The sequence below is a fragment of the Eptatretus burgeri genome, chromosome 1, assembly GCF_056783735.1.
Source record: "Eptatretus burgeri isolate ZD-2024b chromosome 1, Ebu_testis_v1, whole genome shotgun sequence".
In the NCBI taxonomy this organism is placed as follows: Eukaryota; Metazoa; Chordata; class Myxini; order Myxiniformes; family Myxinidae; genus Eptatretus; species Eptatretus burgeri.
Window position 1 is genome coordinate 34,646,959 of NC_140961.1, and position 22,727 is coordinate 34,669,685.

At 45.3% G+C, this 22,727-nt stretch overlaps 2 long non-coding RNA genes across 6 annotated transcripts in view; one reads left to right on the top strand and one right to left on the bottom strand.

The window, feature by feature from the left end:
• LOC147034208 (uncharacterized) overlaps positions 1–15,108 on the top strand; it is a 27,207-nt gene extending 12,099 nt beyond the window's left edge. For 3 of the 5 annotated variants that reach the window (XR_015057541.1, XR_015057538.1, XR_015057540.1), the window contains exons 2-4: positions 2,344–2,417; positions 2,540–2,760; positions 10,672–15,108. This is a non-coding gene — a long non-coding RNA (uncharacterized LOC147034208). Of the gene's footprint in view, positions 1–2,018; positions 2,418–2,539; positions 2,821–10,671 lie in introns of those variants that run through there. The other 2 variants (XR_015057539.1, XR_015057537.1) reach the window with 2 other exon arrangements.
• LOC147034207 (uncharacterized) overlaps positions 1–22,727 on the bottom strand; it is a 36,427-nt gene that overhangs the window by 12,292 nt on the left and 1,408 nt on the right. The gene's annotated exons all lie outside the window — the stretch shown is intronic.

Sequence of the window (22,727 nt, forward strand, 5' to 3'; positions counted from 1 at the left end):
GATATAAATATGGTGATTTCATGAATTATGATGGGAGGGTAATCTATTTGAGGGGGAAGAGAAATGAGAAAAGCTGTTAAAATGGTGGAAAGTTTCTCCAAAGTTAATTTCTCCCAAGGATGTTATTTTTGAGGATTCGAGCTGACCAAGTGGATGTTATGATTATTCAAGTTTACACATCAACAAGCGATCAGCTTGAGGAAGAAATGGATGTGAAATGATGAAAGCGGATGTGTTTTCCATCTTGTTTCTGGTCTTGCACCCTCTGCTCTCTCCGTGCTTAGTCCCCCCAACCATGTGTTTTTACAGGGAGCATGCGGTTCACCAGCAACCACATTCTCATGAAACTCCAAATATTCAGAACCACTGCTCACCTCCAGTAATTCGTTCCCTTTTTTTCATCTGTGGAAACAACTTCCACATTCTCCTCAATGTCATTCTTCCCTCCATGCCGTCAGGACAGCTGTTGACCACCATCTCAGATCATCTCTCATCCAAAACGAAGATCTTTTATACCTCTCCCCTCCCACTCCCAAGCTTACCTCTTTCTAAATTCCCAATTTTTCCTTCTTCAGAGTATGCTTCTGTGTTCATCTTATCCACCCCATGTGTCATCCCCTCTCCCTCATTCTTCCCCACATCCCTCGTTTGTCTCGGTCTCATTCCATTTTGCCCCTCACCCCCATTGTCGGTGTGTTTTCCCCTCCCACTGTTCCTTTTGTTCTGTTACATCATGATCCGCTCTATATTCGAGCTCCTCCATGAGCCTCGATTTTATTTTTTTTAAAACAGGAAATTGTAGATGAAGAAAAAGTAAAGGTAGGGTGGATTTTATACGACTGTAAGAGCGTTGTTTGAGAAGGTGGAGATGAGGAATAAAAAAACTCACACACCTTATCTCCAGACCAATTAGCTTTCTTACAATTATCAGCAAGGTCATGGAATCCTCACTACAGTTGATATAAAATCATTCCTTTTTTACAACAGCCTAACCTCAGATCATCAATTCGGATTCAGACCTGGTCACTCTACCTTGGACATGTTGCTTCCACTCTCCCAACAATGGATCAACATCAGACATCAACATAAGATCCGGGCCGTCTCTCTGGAAATATCTCGAGTGTTTGATACAGTCTGGCATCCTGCCCGACTCTGCAAACTGTCTGCATATGAAATCCAAGGCCATCTCCACTCGTGGATTTCTAAGTTCCTCAGCTTTCATAGCCAGCAGGTGGTTCTCAACGGAATCCTTCCTTTTCCTTCTCCTTCTCCCTGCCAAAGCTGGAGTACCCCCAAGGTAGTGTTCTTGGTCCCCATCCTATTCCGAATCTTCATCAACGATCTCTCTAATTCTCCTCTTTAAATCTTTGCTGATGACCTCCTCTTCCCTCTATTCAGATCTTGAAGAAATCACAAACTGGTCAAACTCTTGGAAAATGCCTTTTAACCAAAAAAATAGAAATATCAATCTCTATCTCTATCTTTATCTTTCTCTCTCCTGAGACCTAAAGGACCGCAAACCCTCCCATCTCCTTTCTCAAAAACCTTCTCGAAGAAGTTTCGTCACTCAAACTCTTGGGTCTCACTCTCAGCCACAATCTCTCTTGAAGCCACATTTCAAAGCTGGCCTCCAAAGCCAGACGCTGGCTGGACATCCTCCTTTATGCAAAGTCCTTCCTTGGCACACCCGAAAATGTACGAATGAAAAGCAGAGACTTGGGGTTTACTGGTTTTCTTTTTTTCCCCAAATGAACATTTAGCTCAATAACCCTGATGGATCCCAAGGTTCAAATCCCATCTGCAATATTGTGTTGATTTGTCCTTTATCAACCAATGTTTATGTTATACATTCATGTAAAAAGTAACTGATGACTCCCTCATGTCCTTGTCAAAAATTAAATATTTGTTTAAACACTTCATGAGTTGTCAAATGTTTAAAACAATGGAGACGTACATACTATGCACATTCAGATGTGTTATCTTTTGTGTGTTTTCATTGTTAGTACGTTCTTAGTTCATAGTACATGTCCTGCTGTACCTGCTGATGTTGGGATAATCATGCCGTGCAGGTGTAATGGACTGTAGACCCTTTCATCGTGTTTGGATTTCTCCACGTGTGACCTTCATGAAGACCTTCCTTGGTGCCAGAGCGTGTGATCACAAGTTCCTTTATCCTGACATTACCATTTATTTCCCTGTTTTGGCCAAAAGCGGTCCAACAAGTCATACAAGGAACCAAGCTTAGCACGAACATTCGTAATAGAGTCAGACTGGCCGAGAAGATGACGTGTCGGGATAACAATGTGATTGTAACTTCTCTCTCTCTCTCTCCCTCATTCTCAGCACCCAAGTTGTGGTTGAAATGGGAGGAAAGAACAGCTTTGTGTGGATTTCTGAACCACCGTGCACATGATTGGGTAACACACCTGTTTATTTCCATCTTCATTGTAAAATGGCTCCCTCTTCACCACACCCTGTCTCGTTCATCTGGTTACAGTAACACCTCCTCCTTGTTTACTCTTTCACTTCCCTATCAAAGTCCTCGGGGTGAAAACACCAGCTGGTGGTTCAGTGCCTGAATTTCTGCCCCCATCTGGTGATCAGAGCTTATTACAAACTATAGTCCTTCACGCCAGGTCTTGCTGCAAATGTGAACCAAAAACATTGGATGGAAGAAAATCCACGGAGAGAGTTGCTTCTGCTCACAGCACATCGAGGTCGGACTGAAATAACCCGAAGAGTGATTTCACAAACAACCATGTGAGCACGACCCTGACCTCTCTTTAAGGATGAGTGACTTGCTGTCATCGATTTGTATTGGTCGGAGTATTTTTAAATTTTTTTATCTGATTATAACTGTTAAAAAGGGATTTATGTTTTCAGGATTTTGTGGTGCATGGACTTCCTTTCATTCTTCTTCTTCTTGTGTATGGCAGCTTGGCTGCCGGGTCGCTATCATTTTGTTGGGGCGCAACGATGCCGCTGATGCTGTGCCCCCATACCAGGAGACTGGTACTCATTTCACTGACCTCAAAAAGATGACAGGCCGAGTCAACCCCACCTGGTGTTAATTCAGCGGGATGAGGGCTCAAACTCAGGACCCTAAGATCCCAAGCCAGCCACCCTCGCCACGAAGCCAACAACAGGCTTTCCCTTTCATTTGAGGTGGTTGGTGTCACTGAACATTTGCTCTTCTGAAATCCTGATTTTCAACACATTTCAGGAATGGAAAAGTATATTACAATACTGTATAATGATAATAACCATGATACTTGAGATGGGGTTATCAAGCTGAGAGAGTCTGGCTTCGGAGAACATTAGAATGTATATCTGCTCTTACAAAGCTAATAGATTGATTGGAAGAGAAGTGAGATGGAAAGGTGGTGTATAGTTACACATTGGTTGGTTAATTGAACAAATCAGGTTCCTTTTTCTAACCACAAACTGAGCTGTTCTGGACATTCGACTTCTTTTGCAAATGCACTTCAATAAGCTTCGATGGAACATCAGGAATCCCTGAAAATGGTGGTTTCAGGAAGACACCAAGACCATCTCTGTTCACACCATGTGAGAGTTAAAAGAGAACAGAATCGAGTTTATATTTTCATAATCATAGCAAGGAGACAACAGGAGAGAGAGACAGAGAGACAGAGAGAGACAGAGAGAGACAGAGACAGAGACAGAGATAGAGATAGAGATAGAGATAGAGATAACGATTGTGTAAATCCAATAAAATAAACTTCCTGAACTTTGTGTCATCGTCTTTGAGAGAACTCTGAACTAGCACTGGGTTGGAGGGAAAACAAGAGATTTTATCTCAAGGTGGGACTGGAGACAGCTCCACCATGTTTAGAAGCATCTCGAAGCATCTTCATAATGAAAGGTTTCTTGATTAGTAGAGAAAGGTGATGTTTGTATCAGGAGATATGTGGAATTACAAAGCTCGTTTGTGAATAAATTACATCTCTGTGCCAAGTCATGTGATCTTGTCATTCAAACTGGGATTTGAAATAACAATCAGATCAATCCTTTAAAAATGGATGTCTGGTTTTCCCCTCACAAAGCACCACGTTCTGTTATAAACGATCAAATTCTTCATCTTCAGGATGTGCTTTCACATCCAGGCTTCATCTCTTTCTGCGATTCGTTTACTTAAACTTTACATTTATTGAAAATTCCTTTGCGTCCGACTAATCCATCAAATCTGTCACATTGTTTCAAACGTTTCTGCTCTGATCATGTGATCTTATCTGCCAAGGTCAAATCACAGGGTCAAGACCAAAGCAGAATCTAAAGAATAACTTTTCTAAGTTTTATTTTTGTACAAAAAATATATATATATAGATAGATATATATATATATATATATATATATAAAAATTAAAAAACCCTCCATTGAAAGATCTCACCCAAATCGACCACATTATGAACACAATCAGGTTAATTATGGTTTTTATGATCCCAAACCAAAACCCACACCTCATGCCAAACCATAAACAGAGTAACATGATCATAGTGACCAGCAGGTGAGCTCAGTAGGTATTGTGATCGTACCAGAGCGATTCCTCATTTACTCTTTAACAAAGTAAATATCTACAATGATGTTTAACATCAGAACCCTGGACATGTTTCAAACTTAAAACGTTGTGAGGATGAAAATTCAAGGATTTCAAGTGACAGCGGTCGTGGGGTTTAAATCATGATGTTCCGTTTCACATAAAGACGTTAAAATAAATTTACCACTTTGGTGGAGTTTCTTTACTTTGTAAAAGCTCATGTTTTAAATCTTCACCTTTTGTTTCTCAAGGTGAAATCTTTGTTTTCACAAACCATCTGTGACAATGAGAAGGAACAAAACCTTCAGATACATTCATGTTGTTGACGAAGTTAAGTGAACTGTTGTTGGTTTCTCACACAGTTGATTAAACTGTTATGAATGATGAAATGGTAACAGAGAACATGGAAACAACGAATGAAACACCATGGGAGGGAAGATGGTAAATGGAGATACCTGTAAAAGGAATGACATATATCAGATATAGGACACGAGTACAGCAAAAAACAGGAAGGGGAAATGACACGAGGTGACACCAACAGAACATATAGAAACTGAAGAGTGAACGAGCCAATGAGGACCCAGATAGACGAGGTGCATAGTGATATGAAAGAAGATTGGAAGCCCGTTCCCCTTCGGGTGAAATTCACGAAATGGGCGGAGCCAGTTGAGGTCACAAGGGGTGGAGTTGTCCAACCACAAAACTTGCCCAGCTGGGAAGGAGAAGATAAGAGGGATTAGAGTGTGTGAGGGGGTTTACTGGGAGGGAGGAGAAAGAAAAAAAACACCATGAAAAGGATATTATGAAGAGTTTTAAACATGTAAAACAAAAGCTTGGTGTTGGCTTAGTGGTTCGGGTGGCTCACTTGGGATCTTATGGTCCTGAGTTTGTCCTCTTGGCTGCTGAATTAACACCACGTGGGGTTTACTCAGCCAGTCATCTTTCCGAGGTCAGTGAAATGAGTACCAGTGTGCTGGTATAGGGGCACAGCATCAGTGGCATAGTTGTGCCCCAATAAAATGAAAGTGACCCAGCAGCCAAGCTGCTGTATGCAAGAACAAGAAACAGCAAGTAAAACGATGCATGGGAACCTGGAACCAGAATAATGATTGGATGGAACATGCATGATTTTCCCCTGTGTCCCAAGTCGTGTATGGGGGCCATCGAAGGAGCGTTCACGTTGCGGTCCCTGTCAGGCTTCTGCCTGTGAATCCTCCTTCCATGCCACATCCACTCAGCAACGACTAACTTTAAACAAAGCACGAGAGAGTGGAAGATGAATACTCTGTTAAATTCAGACCACAATGTCAGTGAGCTACAATGTTGCAAGCTTGGGTCCTTTTCAGGACCGGCATTGTCTATCATCTCGGCCAACATCTAAGGCCTTTCAGGAGCCAAGCAAAACCTTCTGGCTGACCGATGTGTGAGACACAAATGTGACTTTTTTTTGCTGCAAGAGACCAATCATGGAGTTACAAGTATCCGCCCGAGAATCTGGGGAATGACACTCATAATTGAGAGGCCACATGATCAATGCAGCAGTGCTATCTTCGTTTGAAGTGGAATTGCTGTTGAAAAAATCCTTTCGATCAGAAATTGATAACATAAAAGTCCTCATTATCAATTTGATGGGAATATCTGTAAATGCCATGCACAAGCATCCGAATGAAGAGTTTCACTTCCCTGATGGATTTGTTTGTGGCCCACTGGACGTGGTGATTGGTGACTTCAATAGTCATAGCACCCTGTAGGTTTACACAGAAACGAACGAAGATGGGGAACCAGTGCAAAGCTGGTCAGACACAAATCAGCTCTCCCTCATTCATGACACAAAACTTCCACACTCTTCAAACAGTGGCAGATGGAGATGAAGCAACAACCCAGACCTGGTATTTGTGTCAAACCGTATTGCAAACCAGTGTGAGAAAGTGGTTTTGGATCCAATCCCAAACTCTCAACATCGACCTATTAGGATTAGTCATTGATGTGGTTGCACCCCAGTCAGTCCCTTTTCACCGACACTTCAATTTAAAGAAGGCAAATTGGGAGATATTCACTGCAGATCTTGATGCTTCAATTAAAGATCTACCATCCTCGACTGACAACGACAATGCCTTTGTGGATCTGGTTAAAAGCTCATTTCAGAAAAATATCCCAAGAGGCTGCAGGACTAACTACATCTCAGGACTACCTGATGATGCCAAGGAATCCTACAATGACGACACCATTTGTTTTCAGAATGATCCATTTGGGAATGACACCTTGGAAACTGGAGAGAAGCTTATTAATGCCACATCGGAGGAGCGGATAAATAAGTGGCAAGAGCTGATTGAGTCTTTTCTGCTACTTGACTCACAGGAGCAGAAAAGCCTGGAAAACCATAAGGATGCTCAGAAACGACTTTACAAAACCTTAACCGAAGTATGAAGTCACAGCAGACCAAGATGCCAATCAGCTACTTTTGAATGGTCGAGGGAACTCAGGTTATCTCCCCAGCAGGGCTAAACTCCCGAGGCCAAATGTACTGGACCAGAAAGACCTCAATTTAACAAGGCCCATTACTTTGAATGAACTTCGACTTGGCATCAAGGTGATGAAAAAAACAAAGCAGCTGGACGACATCCTGTGTGAACAAAAGAAACAACAAGGTCCAGGTGCCCTTCAGTGGCAACTACATATGTTCCTGACCTCCAGCAAGTTCCTGAAGCTTTGAAGACAAGCAAAATCGTGGCTATCCTGAAATCCAGGAAAGATCCATTCATCCCCAAAAGCTTCCGGCCCATCTCCCTGCTGTGCCACACATACAAGCTATTTGAGAGACTCCTTTTGAACATGTCGATGTTTTTGAACATGAGAGAGAGAGACTCCTCTTTTTTAAGACTCCTTTTGAACACGCTCCCTTTGTCGATGAACATCTTATTCCACAGCAAGCCGGTTTCTGACCTTGAAAATCTTGCACAGGTCAGCTCCTGAATCTGCCCCAATTCATTGAAGATGACAATGAGGAAGGGCTGATAACTGGCGCTGCTTTTGTCGATCTATCAACAGCGTATGACTGTCAATCACAAGATACTCATGCAGAATCTTTTTCAGCTAACAAAAGATGCCAGACTGATAAATCTCATCCAAAACATGCTGGAGAACAGGCATTTCTTTGTGGACCTGAAAGGCAAACGTAGCACAAGGTGGAGACAGAAGAATGGCCTCCCACAAGGTAGTGTCCTTGCCTCCCTGCTGTTCAATATCTACACAAATGACCAGCCCATGCACCCAGATACAAGGAGTTTCCTGTATGCTGATGACCTCTGCATTGCAACATACAGTGGGGAGAACAAGTATTTGATACACTGCCAATTTTGCAGGTTTTCCCACTGACAAAGCACGTAGAGGTCTGTAATTTTTATCATCGGTACACTTCAACTGTGAAAGACGGAATCGAAAACAAAAATCCTGAAAATCACATTGTATGATTTTTAAATAATTAATTTGCATTTTATTGCATGAATAAAGTATTTGATCACCGACCAACCAGTAAGAATTCCGGCTCTCACAGACCTGTTTGTTTTGTCATTAAGAAGCCCTCCCATTCTCCACTCATTACCTGTATTAACTGCACCTGTTTGAACTCGTTATCTGCATAAAAGACAGCTGTCCACACTCAATCAATCAGACTCCAACCTCTCCACAATGGGCAAGACCAGAGAGTTGTCTAAGGACATCAGGGGCAAAATTGTAGACTTGCACAAGGCTGGAATGGGCAACAGGACAATAGGCAAGCAGCTTGGTGAGAAGGCAACAACTGTTGGCGCAATTATTAGAAAATGGAAGAAGTTCAAGATGACAGTCAATCTCCCTCGGTCTGGGGCTCCATGCAAGATCTCACCTCGTGGAGCCTCAATGATCATGAGAAAGGTGAGGGATCAGCCCAGAACTACACGGCAGGACCTGGTCAATGACCTGAAGAGAGCTGGGACCACAGTATCAAAGAAAACCATAAGTAACACACTACGCCGTCATGGATTAAAATCCTGCAGCACACGCAAGGTCCCTCTGCTCAAGCCAGCGCATGTCCAGGCCCGTCTGAAGTTTGCCAATGACCATCTGGATGATCCAGAGGAGGAATGGGAGAAGGTCATGTGGTCTGATGAGACCAAAATAGAACTTTTTGGTTTAAACTCCACTCGCCGTTTTGGAGGAAGAAGAAGGATGAGTACAACCCCAAGAATACCATCCCAACCGGGAAGCATGGAGGTGGAAACATCATTCTTTGGGGATGCTTTTCTGCAAAGGGGACAGGACAACTGCACCGTATTGAGGGGAGGATGGATGGGGCCATGTATCACGAGATCTTGGCGAACAACCTCCTTCCCTCAACAAGAGCATTGAAGATGGGGCGTGGCTGGGTCTTCCAGCATGACAACGACCCGAAACACACAGCCAGGGCAACTAAGGAGTGGCTCCGTAAGAAGCATCTCAGGGTCCTGGAGTGGCCGAGCCAGTCTCCAGACCTGAATCCAATAGAAAATCTTTGGAGGGAGCTGAAAGTCTGTGTTGCCCAGCAACAGCCCCGAAACCTGAAGGATCTGGAGAAGATCTGTATGGAGGAGTGGGCCAAAATCCCTGCTGCAGTCTGTGCAAACCTGGTTAAGAACTACAGGAAACATCTGATCTCTGTAAGTGCAAATAAAGGTTTCTGTACCAAATATTAAGTTTTGTTTTTCTGATGTATCAAATACTTATTTCATGCAATAAAATGTAAATTAATTATTTAAAAATCATACAATGTGATTTTCAGGATTTTTCTTTTAGATTCTGTCTTTCACAGTTGAAGTGTACCTATGATAAAAATTACAGACCTCTACGTGCTTTGTAAGTGGGAAAACCTGCAAAATCAGTGGTGTATCAAATACTTGTTCTTCCCACTGTCGGTCTGAATCTTTGTCAAAGTGGAAGTCTCTTGCTCATGCCCTTGCTGGACTAACTGATTACTACACAACCAACCATCTGCAGGCCATTCCAGAGAAAACACAAATCAGTGCTTTTCATCTCAAGAACAGGGATAAAAATAAAGAGCGTAATGTCCACTGGTATTGCAGAAGACTTTCTCACATCTCCAAGCCAGTCTACCTCAGAGCAACATTATATCGTACCCTATGCCATTAAAACAAAAGCTGAGGTGGGAGCCAGAAATAACATCCTGAAGAAGCTGGCCAACACAAAATGGGGTACTAGTCCAGTAATTATCAAGGAGCACCGCTCTTGCCATGTGTTATTCGGCAGCTGAGTATGCCTGCCGAGTGTGGAGTCACTCCTCTCATGCCAAGAAGATGGATACAGTCCTAAATACAGTCTGTAGAGCCATCTGTGGATGCCTGAAACCTACACGTGTGGACGACCTGCACCTCCTATGCGGCATTGCTCCACAATCAACCAGAAGACACGTCACCTCCTGTGAAGAACGAGCCAAGTCGGAATTAGACCATAGTCATCCTCTGTACCAACATGAACCAGCCAAAAAGAGGCTCAAATCAAGGAGCAGCTTCCTCCATGATGTCCAGCCCCTGAAAGGAAACACCCCCACTCACAGGATGGAGGCCTGGTCCAACACGAAGCTCGACCTCACAAGTTGTATTTTAACCCAAAAGAGTCCCTGCCACCAGGAGCTCGTTAGCCATGGCTAATCTGGTTATTCCTTCATTGCTTTAGGGTGGGAGTTTGAAGATGTAAGGATGTGATGCAGATGTGGGGTTATGACACAAATGACAATGACCTATGCGACTGTGGAGAAGTCTCCCAAACGATGGAGCACCTCCTCAGCTGTCCTCTACTGTCAAAGCCATGCAGACCAGATGATCTGGAAGCTTTCAACCCACATGCCAGAGCCTGTCTTACAGTCGCTGAAGAAGATGTAGCACCACGAGAAGAAAAATAATAATAAGAAGAAGAAGAAGCAGAACATGCAGAATCCCTTCATGTCATCCATATGTGTTGTATAATTATTAGGAAATTACTGATTTGTACGACAGGACGGTGAAGAGGTAACAGGTGTTTTTAAGATGTCTCACCTGGTTTTGATTCTCAGCCTGACTGTAAACTGCTGCATTGGTGATTTGCAGGAACGGAATTGCATCAGAAAGTGTATCATCCTTCAGAGGGACGTTCACGTGTGTGTTCCATCTGCTTGAATTGGTTGGTGATCATTAAAGATTGTGCTTGGAGGAAGAGCGAGCGAATTATCACCGATAACTCGGTTTTCACAATCCCCCCTGCATCAATCCCTGATATGGACATCAAAGATCACGTGGTGTCCTTTGTTAGGTCATCTCTTCGAGTATGATCTAATAATATGGGTGTCGATGTCCTTCGATCCGTCCGTCCGTCCGTTCACAATGAAGTTGAAGCGGGAGATGTGGTCATTTGTGATCCTGATAGAGGTCAATGAGATGTACACGATTGTATGACTTTCAAGGTCACCGAAGGTCAAGGTCAAGGTCACGAGGCCTTTGAAGTTGCGAAAATGACGATTTTCAAAATCGATCTCCTACATTTCTCAAGCGATCTTGAATTTGATTGTGGCATATGAATGTATGGGACAATATCTAATTTTGGACGGGCCGGATTTTCGAATTTCGCTTTCGTGTCACATGACTTCAAAGTTTGCAAAAACTGCCCTACCTTCAGGAGGCTACATATTCTATACTGGGCATGGTAAAAGTTAGTGAATGGTGTCATTGCATCACAGCTGACCTTGTCTTTCATTTCTCGCAGAGATGACCGTCACTCCCGCACGGGTGAATTTTTAATGTTTGCTTCTGTGTTGATATCAAACGTAATAGTTATTTTTGTGGATTGTGCATCAAATACCAGAATAGTTAACGACCCAATAAACCTTGTTTTGGTTTTCAACTGCTGCAAAGCCTTTTGAGGCTTCATCTGGTGAATATAAAACAGATTATAGGTGTTAAAGGTGAAATAACACAATAAATCTCGACATTGTACGAGGCCTAGTTAAATGAGTAGTGTAAATACAGAAAAGGAATTTTACAGATTATTGGAACAGGTTCATGCACTTTATATAATGTGAAGTGAGGTTTACATCCAGGTACCAGCAAACTCTCAGAAGAGGGGGCGTCATAAACATCCACATAGTCACAAGGACATGAACCGGCTCGACATTCCACATTCATGGAGCTGAAGGATGGGAAACACGAAGTGACATTACATAATGTATTTGATAATTAGCCATTTGAATGTTGAATTTTCCAGCATGAAATTGGAATATGTGGTTTTTTTTTCAGGAAAACTGAATAAAACGTCCGTATTGTTTTAAGGGCAACTGAAGGGGGCAAACATCGGAACGAACATGCAAGACTGGTTCCGTGTCCTTTACTCTTAGCATCTGAAACATGGTGACAGAAGTGACTCAATGCAAGATACCCATCCCATTCAGGAACAGACTTCTACAAACACCACCACACGTGAAAAAGTGAGTAAATAACTGAAGACTGTGCAACGTGCTGTGTGAAACACCACGGGCACAGGTCTTGACCAACATGTCTGCCAACATTCCACCACTGGACGCGATGAAAATTAGTGGTGACTCGAGAAGTAAGAGGGGAAAATTTAGAGCTGAATTTGAGGATTATTTATTGGTAACCGGCCTGAATGAGATGTCAGAGGAAGTACAAGCGGAAACTCAGAAGTGTGATGGGCAGCGAACGTCGTCATGTTTATAAGCACAACTTGAATATCAGAGCCGAGCAGGACAAAGACTTGATGGTTATCCTCGTGGGATTGGACACATACTTTACGCCGGCGAGAAACGTAATTTTTGAACGGTACGTGTTCGGCAGCTGAAAGCAAGAAGAGGGTGAATCAATTGACAATTTTGTTTTGTGCCCAAGAGAGAAAGCTGCATCTTGTGAATATGGCTTAATTAACGATGAGCTGATTAATTAATTTGCCAATGAGGGTACACGCCATCACCTCGTGTGGGAATATTATCTCACTCTAAACATGTCGGGCGGCCGAGCTCACGGACAAGGAGATGAAAACAACGGAGCAGGAAAGGCCATTCATCAAAGTGTTAATGTCACAGCGACACGACAGTACAGCGACACTGGCTGGCTCTCAAAACGCAGCAAAGCAACACGACCACCCTCCCAGTATGTCGACAGACAACCTCACCACGTGCAAATACTGTGACAATGCACACAAACAAGGAAGAGAGCACCGACCAGCCTCTGGTAAGGCATGCAGATCGTGTGGCACGACAAATCACTTTGCAAAAGTGAGATTTAAAAATCATGAGAAGGCCAGCAGCAGAGCAGCGACACACGGTGGAGAATACTGGTTTTGTTGAGGAAGACCACACCAGCGGCAATGTCATTTACACAAACGAGTGCACTGGTGTTGTGAGGTCGAGAGGTAAAACATGGTTTATCACACTACAACTGCATAACAAGTTGTAGCAATGCCAGTTTGACTCTGGGGCAACATGCAACGTAATGAGCCGAAAAGACAAGATGAATCGAGCACCTAAAGCTGACTCTTACCAAGTGACATGAGACTGAAGCTGTATTCAGGCGAGCTGATGAAGTCACTGGGACTTTTCAAAAAAGGGTAACACATGGATGGACACACAAGCTTGAGTTTGAAATTGTGGAGGCCAGTCAAAAACCACTCTGGTGAGGCTCCACATGTGAGCGCTTGGGACTGATGCACTTCACTGTCCCTGCTGAGATTCACAAAATAGAGCACCAGCTGACTGGCCCTTTGACCAAAGAACACGTGATGAGCATGTACAACAATGTTTTCAATGGGCTGAGTCAGTTCCAGAAGAAGTACATTTTGAACTGGACGCCAGTATCTGTCCAATCCAATGTGCTCCACGCAATGAAGTTCACTGTGAAGGCACAGCTGGACAGACATGAAGCAGACGGTCACATTGCCCTTGTGACTGAACCGACAGACTGGACAACCTCGGTGGAATCGAGCCGATTGCAGATGACATCCTCGTTGTTGGCTGCAGGGACACAGATGACAAAGCAGACCGCGACCATGACGCAAAGTTACTGGTGACGATGGACTACTGCAAGCAGGTGAAACTAAGAATTGGCCTGAAGAAACTACAGTTCAAGGTGACAAAGGTCTGTTTCCATGGACACCCACTTTCCTCAAATGGCCTGAAGGGTGATCCCAAAAAGGTGAGGGCCATCCTGGAAATGTCACACCCAGCAGACGTGAAGGCAGTCCAACGTTTCATCGGCTTTGTGAGCTACCTTGCCAAATTCATGCCACACCTCCCTGACGTAAGTGAACCGTTGAGGAGACTGCTGGACAAGGATGCAATGGCTACCATAACACGATGCTGCCATGGAGGAAATGAGACAGCTGGTCACGGTCACCACCATGCCTGCATTAAGGTACTATGACATCTCAATGCCAGTCACCATACAAAATGACTCAAGCCAAAATGGACAAAGGTGCTGTCTCATGCGAGAGGGACAACCAAGTTGGATATGTGTCAAGGGCACTAACGCTGATGGAGAAAAACTACGCACAAATCAAAAAAGAATACCTGAGCATGGTGTTTGCCTGTCAACATTTCCTCCATTACCTGTGTGGCCGAGAAGTGATCACGGCAGAGATGGATCACAAGCCGCTCATTGCCATTTCCTGAAAGCCCCTCCAAAGCGCACCCAAGCAGCTCCAGAGCATGCTGCTCAGGCTCCAGAATGACAGCCTCAGGCTTGTGCACAAGCCTGGAGCCGAGATGCTCATCAGCAACACACTCAGAATGGAAACAGCAGTGGTCAGGATACCCAGTGCGGACCATGACCAACACAGTTTGTAGCATAGAGCAGGAGCAGTACGATGTGGAGCAGATCAATCAGGCATATTACCTGAACATCACTGATCAATGCCTGCTTTAGAACAGACATCACACAGACAGACGAATACATGCAAGCATTAAAAGCTATTGTCTTCACCAGATGGCCTGATCAGAGCAAGGAGGCATCTCTTGCTATTAGAGATTACTAGCTAAGTAGAGATGAAGTCAGTGTGCAGAATAGCATGCTGTTCAAAGGTCAGAGTTATTATACCAAAGCCACTGCGCCCAGAGATGCTGGCACGAATCCACTCCAGCCAAATTGGAGGAGATGCATGCGACAGACAAGCATGTGACACTCTCTACTGACCAAACATGCAGGCAGAGATCATAGACTGTCAGTAAATGTTCTGTATACAATTAATATGCACATGACCAGCAGAAGGAGACAACGATGTCACATAAGTTGCCCACACGACCCTGGCAGATCATCAGTATGGACTAATTAAAGTACACGGGGAAAGATTTCCTCCTGATGGTCGATCACCACTTTGACTTCTGGGAAATTGAGCTGCTCCTCGACCTGAGCGTCTACTGAGACAATAATGCGGTGATGCAAGGCTCAGTTCACACCTCACGATGAACCGGACCGTGGTAATCTCTGACAATGGGCAGCAATTTGCAGGCGAGCAATTCAGATGCTTTACCATCGAATGGAAATTTCAACATCTCACCTCCTCTCCACAATACCCAAAGCCAACGGCAAAGATGAGTCTGCCGTCAATATCGTAAAGAGCCTTTGCAAGAAAGCTGCATATGATAGAAATGACCCCTGGAAGGTCATACTCCAGTGGAGGAATACACAATCGAAGGGTATGGATAGCAGCCCAGTGCAGCGCTTGACATCAAGAAGGCTGAAGACGCCCTTACTTGTGGCCAACAATTTGCTTGAGCCTTGTGTCGTACCAATTGTCTTGGAGAAACTGTGTCAAAAAGTAGATATTCAAGCTCACCCATGACAGGTCAACCAGAGACATACCTGAGCTGAATGTTGGTGAGTACATCCACATGAAATCGCTGCCTGGAGACCGGACAGGTCACTGGAAAGTAGGAACCTGTGTGCAACAGGTAGCCCCGCGCACCTATCTCATGGATGCGAAAGGTGCTCTGTATCACCGCAATCGGGTGGTCCTGAGAGTGGTGGAGTCAGCACCATCTCCCTGTTATGAACAGCCTTTAGATGTGCAGCTCAAGCATCACAAGACCTGATGTAAAATGTGGAGACAAAACGGCCATTGAGCCTGAGGGGTGCAATGCTGACAAATTGGTGCGAGTTAGCACACCAGCTGGGAGGACTTGCAGCACACCCTCAACACCGGCCGAGGTCAAAGAGCCTCCCTCACACAAGAGCTGTTGTCTCCTGAAGTGGAAACAAAGACTGTCACGACCTCCAGACTCAATTTGTGAACTGTAACAGCAAGGACATCTGTTAGTTTGATGTGACTGTTATGATTGAATTATTCAGCTCCTGGCATCGTCCTCCTGTGTTAAAATTTTGCAAGAGGAGCGAGAGTCAAAGTATATCCACATATTCAATAAATAAATAATCTATTTGAATAACTTTGGTTTGTTAAAAAGTGTACTTACCCAGAGGTAACATTTTCCAATGCTTTAATCGTTGTGTTTCCTGTTTACATCTCTTTCCAAAAGGGCAGCAGAATAAATTACATTTAACACAAGATATTAGTTTTTCTCGATTGTTCACACACTGGAACTGGTGCTGTGAACCCAACGAGGAAAACTTTGAGTTCATGTGAAAAAAGAAAGAAAATTTCGTCAAATCTATAAACACATTTCACTTGTTTTCACAAAGATTTCAATTTCATTTAACCCTTTTAAAAACACTTCTTCACACAATTCTCCTCATTCTGCACAATCTTAATCAAGGAAATCTCTTTGTTCACATGGAAAACACTGATATTCAAAATACTAAACTTCAGTTATCGATTAAACACACTCACTCCTCACAGGTGAAACACGAGTTGCTTTCATTATTCAATCAGCAATCAGAGCTTTAACACAAAAAAGGGGATACAGGAGAGCTCTCCTGTGTTGGAGAACAATGACTGACAATATTGTAGAGAGGAGAGAGAAGAGAGGAGAGGGGAGAGGAGAGAGGGGAGAGGGGAGAGGGGAGAGAGAGCAGGAGGAGGACGAGGAAGAGCAAGGAGGGAAAATATCTCAGACGAGATCGGGTCGACTTTGGTTGACCACGTGGTTTGACCCTGAGGGAGGCCGTGCAGAGAGTTTAGCCGAATTTGAGCCGCTTCTGTCATCCGCAAATTCAGAAATGACAATCGGTAAGTAAAAATTGGTGAAATTTACCTCTGCTCTACTATTATTTACTGTGACATACCCAATGGAGTTTTATATATACCCAATAGAGGTGTTTTATAAAAACCCAACAGGGGAGTTTTTTCTCGGCATGGCGGTGGAAGGTGCACGACCACAACCCCCACGACCCCATGTCCCCCTACTCCAAGCAATGGACGAGGCATGTGGGGATATTCCGGCAGAGTCATGTTGGGGGTGGATGCGTCATGTCAGAAAATATTTACCCCACTGCTTGACCAGGGAGAACATTGCTTGTGATGTCGATGAAAATCTCTAGCCTGATCCAGAGCAGAGACAGGACCCTCAATGATTTATTATTTTATTTTTTGTTTGTTTTCCAAAGCATTTTTTTCTTCAGCTTTGGTATTTTGTTCTTTAGATATAATTGAAGTTTTGCATTTGTTTTGATCTTTTACTTTTAGTGGAGCAACTTAGCCTAACAATTGTGCATTTTTTGAGGAAAGCACCAAATTTGCACAATTGTTATGCTATATTTAGCTAAGTTTCCCCACAATTATCTCCCAGTACTAAATATTATTTTTCTCCTGTTTCATTTTTGTTTTATGTTTCCTCCTCCCAACAGTACGATAATTTGGAAAAATAAAATAAAAACAACAAAATAATTCTCACTGTGTTTGTGTGTTCTTTTTACAGTTGAGTTGGCCTGTATACTCTGTAATGATTTGGAACAACGAGCGACTGTATGTAAGTTGTCTGTTACAACTCAGAAAAGAAAAAGCATACCGATACCTAAAGATAATTATCATAGTGGTGCCTTTCCTCTGTGACACCAGTGTGTAATTGGTATTCAGTGAGGTTTATACATTTGATGGTTTGTGTGTATGATTTGGATGCCAAATGTCATTTTGAGGAGCAAAAACAAGGTTTTGAACGCAGTGTTACATTTTAACAGAGATGTCTGAAGTTTCGTAGAAACGGTTGACTGTTTTGTGTTTAGTGTTTATAGTTTTGAGAAATGAGGTATAGCTTCAGGAAATGTGTGTAAACAATCGAGAAAACTGTCGTAATGTTAAAAAAGGAGATGTTGAGGGTGTTAGCTCGTTGAACCACACCGCCTAGTCCTAGTGGGTGGCTATGGCATTGGAATAAGGTGCACATGCACTACATGGCCAAAAGTAAGTGGACACCTGCTCGTCAAACATCTCATTCCAAAATAATGGACATCAACATAAACTTGGTTCCCCCTTTGCTGATATAACAGCCTCCGCTCTTGTGGGAAGGTTTCCACTACATGTTGGAACATTGCTGTGGGGATTTGCTTCCATTCAGCCACAAGAGCATCAGTGAGGTCGAGCAATGATGTTGGGCGATTAGGTCTGGCTCTCAGTCGACGTTCCAATTCATCCCAAAGGTGTTCCATGGGGTTGAGGTCAGGGCTCTGTGCAGGCCAGTCAAGTTCTTCCACACCGATCTCGACAAACCATCTCTGTATGGATCTTGCTTTGTGCACGGGGGCATTGTGGCATTGGCATGCTGAAACAGGAAAGGGCCTTCCCCAAACTGTTGACACAAAGAAAGATGGAAGTACAGAATCGTCTGGAATGCCATTGTATGCTGTCGCGTGAAGACTTCCCTTCACTGGAACGAAGGGGCCGAGCCCGAACATTGAAAAACAGCCCCAGACCATTATTCCTAATCCACCAAACTTTACAGTTGGCACTGCATCCTTTGTCAGGTCAGGTTCGATCTATGACCTGCTACAGGTACCATGTAAACCTGTACTAACCTGTTCCATGGTCGGGTTGTCGGCGACTAAACCGTCTCCCCACCAGGTTTTCTGGTGAGGAGGGTGTTTGGATATGGACACCCAGCAGGATTAAAAACAAAACCTGTCAAAGGGCGGAGGAGCTCCTTGTGAGCCAACGGCCATCCATATCTAGTGCCCAACTGTGTCTGCGGACGTCCTCCTGCAGTTGGGTTACTTCTTATTAGGAGGTTGGTGGCAGGATTTGCACTCCAGCCACCGTAAAACGCTTCATTCCGCAAAACGCAAAACGCAAAAATCTGAAAACCCACTCCGTGGGAGTACTCTCCTGTGCAGCTTCCCTTCGCAGGGCAGCTCACCGGATGATGGGATTGGGGCAAAGCCTTCGGGACCCCCCAATCTTTGATAGGAGGGAAACCACGGGGTAACATCCCTGGGTCAGATTGCGGGAGAGTGTGTCGGAGTGGTGCTGAGGTGTCGTCCACCAGGACGGCGGTCTCCTTGGGTTAACCTGAGGCGGTCCCTTCGGGTGGGTGCCTGGAATGTCCTATCCCTAAGAGAGGATGATCACCTGTCTCTGTTATCATCTGAGCTCAAGCGTTTGGACATCGGGATTGCAGCTCTCTCTGAGGTTCGGAGACCGGATTGCGGCGAGATAATGGTGGGTGGTTACACCTACTATTGGTCTGGTCGCTCTGATGGTTACCATACCCAAGGAGTTGCTGTAGCTGTGTCCAATAAGCTGACCCCAATGATAATTGAGGTAACACCGGTCAACGAGCGTATTATGAGATTAAGGATTCGTCACTCCTTAGGTGTCATTTCCCTGGTCTCTATTTATGCTCCGACTGAGGCGAGTGATCTCACCGTGAAGGACACATTCTACGCCACACTCGAGTCTGTGGTTGATCAGTGCCCTAGACGAGATACACTTCTAGTCTTGGGGGATTTCAATGCATCGACTGGAACTGATAGGGATGGTTATAAGGTGTGTGTTGGTCCCCATGGGTCAGGAACTATGAACCAGAATAGCACTAAGTTCCTTGACTTTGCAAGAAGTCATGGCCTTAGGGTGGCTGGTTCATGGTTTCAGCGCCCGCAAGCTCATCGCTGGACTTGGTATTCCAACGCTGGCGGTGTGGCAAAGGAGATTGACCATGTCCTCATTGACGGTCGTTGGAGGATGATCCAGAACTGCAGGGTCTACCGGAGTGCTCAGTTCCTCAATACTGACCACAGGCTTGTTGTAGCAACTCTAAAGCTGCACCTTAAATCCTGGAGAATGGTACCATCCCAGCCTAGGCTGGATGTTGCCAAGCTCAGGGATGAGGAGAGTAGCTGAGGAGTTTGCGAACAGGCTGAGTGGACACTTGGGGGTCTGGGTGCTTTGGGGGTCCTGAAGAGTTGTGGAGCACCTTCAAGACCACCGTCCTTGATGTTGCCGGTGGATGCCTTGGAGTTCACCGCAGGGCAAAGAAGAATTTTGTCTCTCAACGGACACTGGATACCATTGACCAGAGTCGCAGGGCCAGGCTGAATGGCAGAGCTGAGCTGTTCAGGGAGCTGAGGCGTAAAACTGTACGTGCACTGAGGGTGGACAAGGAGGCCTATGTGCGAGGAATCTGTGAGGGGTAGAGCATCACCTGTGGACAGGTGATTCTCGTCCCGCTTACAGGGGAATTCGCGCATTACGTTCATCCAAGCCCATCCCTCGGAGCACTGCAGTTCGAGCAGAGAGTGGTAGGCTCTTGACAGAGGAGTCTGAAGTGAAGGCCCGCTGGGCCGGTTACTTTGAGCGGTTGTACCAGGCTGATCCCCCAGCTGTCGAGTTGGACGTCAAGGGTGTTACAATCCCTGTTGCTGACCTTCGAATCCTGTGGTCCACCATCGCTTGTGGAAACACGGGCTGCGGTGAACCAGTTGAAACGGGGCAAAGCTCCAGGGATCTGTGGCATCCATGCTGAACTTCTCAAGGCTGGTGGAAATGCTGCACTCGCGTCGTTGCATGCAGTTTTGTGCTCTGCCTGGAACACAGGCATCATCCCAACTGACTGGAAGAGGGGCCTTGTTGTCCCTCTCTGGAAAGGGAAGGGTGATCGCCAAGACTGCAACAACTACCGAGGGGTGACGCTGCTCTCAGTGCCGGGCAAGGTCTTTGCTCGGATAATTCTTGATAGGGTTCGCCACCATCTGCTTGAGCACCAGCGTCCAGAGCAGTCAGGCTTTACACCAAAGAGGTCAACGATTGACCGTATCCTTGCTCTTCGTGTCCTCACTGAACGCAGACGAGAGTTTCGGCAGGGGCTGCTTGCAGCCTATGTTGATCTCTGTAAAGCGTTCGATTCAGTGAATCGGGATGTCCTCTGGAGGATTCTTGGTCTTCGTGGGGTGCCACCGAAACTGATCGATCTGATGTCTGAACTCTACTCTGGTACTGAGAGTGCTGTGAAGTGTGGTGGTACCGCCTCTGACTTATTTCCAGTTGTTACTGGAGTTCGTCAGGGATGTGTACTTGCCCCCACACTTTTCAACACTTGTATGGACTGGATTTTTGGGAGGATGTCGGAGAGATCAAGTTGCGGTGCATCGTTTGGCAATGTCAAGATCTCGGACCTTGATTTTGCAGATGATGCAGTCATCTTTGCGGAGACTTTAGACATCCTCTTGGGGGCCCTCGAGGTGCTGAATGAGGAGTCGGAGCCGTTGGGATTACGGATTTCTTGGGTCAAAACAAAGATCCAGGCTTTCGGTGACATCTTGGATGCTGCTGTCCTGTCTGTGTCTGTTTGTGGTGAGGATGTTGAGGTCGTGGATAGATTCACTTACCTTGGCAGTGATATTCATGTCTCCGCAGGTTGTGAGCCGGAGGTCAATAGACGTCTGGGTCGGGCCTGGGGAGTCATGGATTCACTGGATCATGGGGTGTGGCGCTGCCGGTACCTGTGCGGGAGGACGAAAGTCCGAGTCTTCAGGTCCTTGGTACTTCCAGTCTTGCTCTATGGGTGCGAGACTTGGACTTTGACCAAGGATCTGAGACGGAGACTTAATTCCTTTGGTACCAGGTCTCTTCGGAGAATCCTTGGCTATCGCTGGTCGGATTTTGTGTCCAACGAGCGGTTGCTGAGAGAGACTCGGATGAGATTTGTTACCTGCATAGTCCGTGAGCGTCAGCTGCGGCTGTATGGACATGTGGCTCGTTTTCCTGACGCTGATCCTGCTCACCAGATTCTCTCAGCGAGGGAGTCTCATGAGTGGAGGAGGCCAGTGGGCCGACCACGTGCCTCATGGTTGCAGCAGGTTGACCATCATCTCAAGGAGATGGGGGATGGGCCTGGCATCTGCCTGGGGGATGGCCAGACGGAGGCCCCTGGTGTACCGGCGGAAAGTGGACGCAGCGACGCGCTGTTCTGGCACATGCTCCCATACCTGACCTGACTGCATCCGGGTAGGAAGTGTTCTCCTGGCATCCGCCAAACCCAGATTCGTCCGTTAGACTGTCAGATGGTGAAGCATGATTCATCACTCCAGAGAACGCGTTTCCTCCAAAGATCAATGGCGGTGAGCTTTACACCACTCCAGCCGACGCTTGGCATTGCGCTTGGTGATCTTCGGCTTGTGTGCGGCTGCTCGGCCATGGAAACCCATTTCATGAAGCTCTCGATGAACAGTGTTTGTGCTGATGTTGCTTTTAATCAGTTTGGAACTTGCTTGTGAGTGTTGCAACCGATGACAGACAATTTTTCCACGCTATGCGCTTCAGCACTTTGCAGTCCCATTCTGTGAACTTGTGTGGCCCACCACTTCACGGCTGAGCTGTTGTTGCTGCTTGACGTTTCCACTTCACAAAAAACAGCACTCGCAGTTGACCGGGGCAGCTCCAGCATGGCAGAAATTTGACGAACTGACTTGTTGGAAAGGTGGGATCCGATGATGGTGAAACGTTGAAAGTCACTGAGCTCTTCAGTGCGGCCCATTCTACTGCCAACGTTTGTTTATGGAGATTGCATGTTTGTGTGCTTGATTTTACACACGTCAGCAATGGGTGTGGCTGAAATAGCCAAATCCACTAATTAGAAGGGGTGTCCACATACTTTTGGCCATGTGGTGTATGTAAGTAAGACCACCCCTCAGAGACCACACAGGACTGTTGTTGTTGCAAAACGTGTTTTATGAAGAGCGAAGAAAACGGCAACAAATCTGGCACTGCAAAACAAAAATAG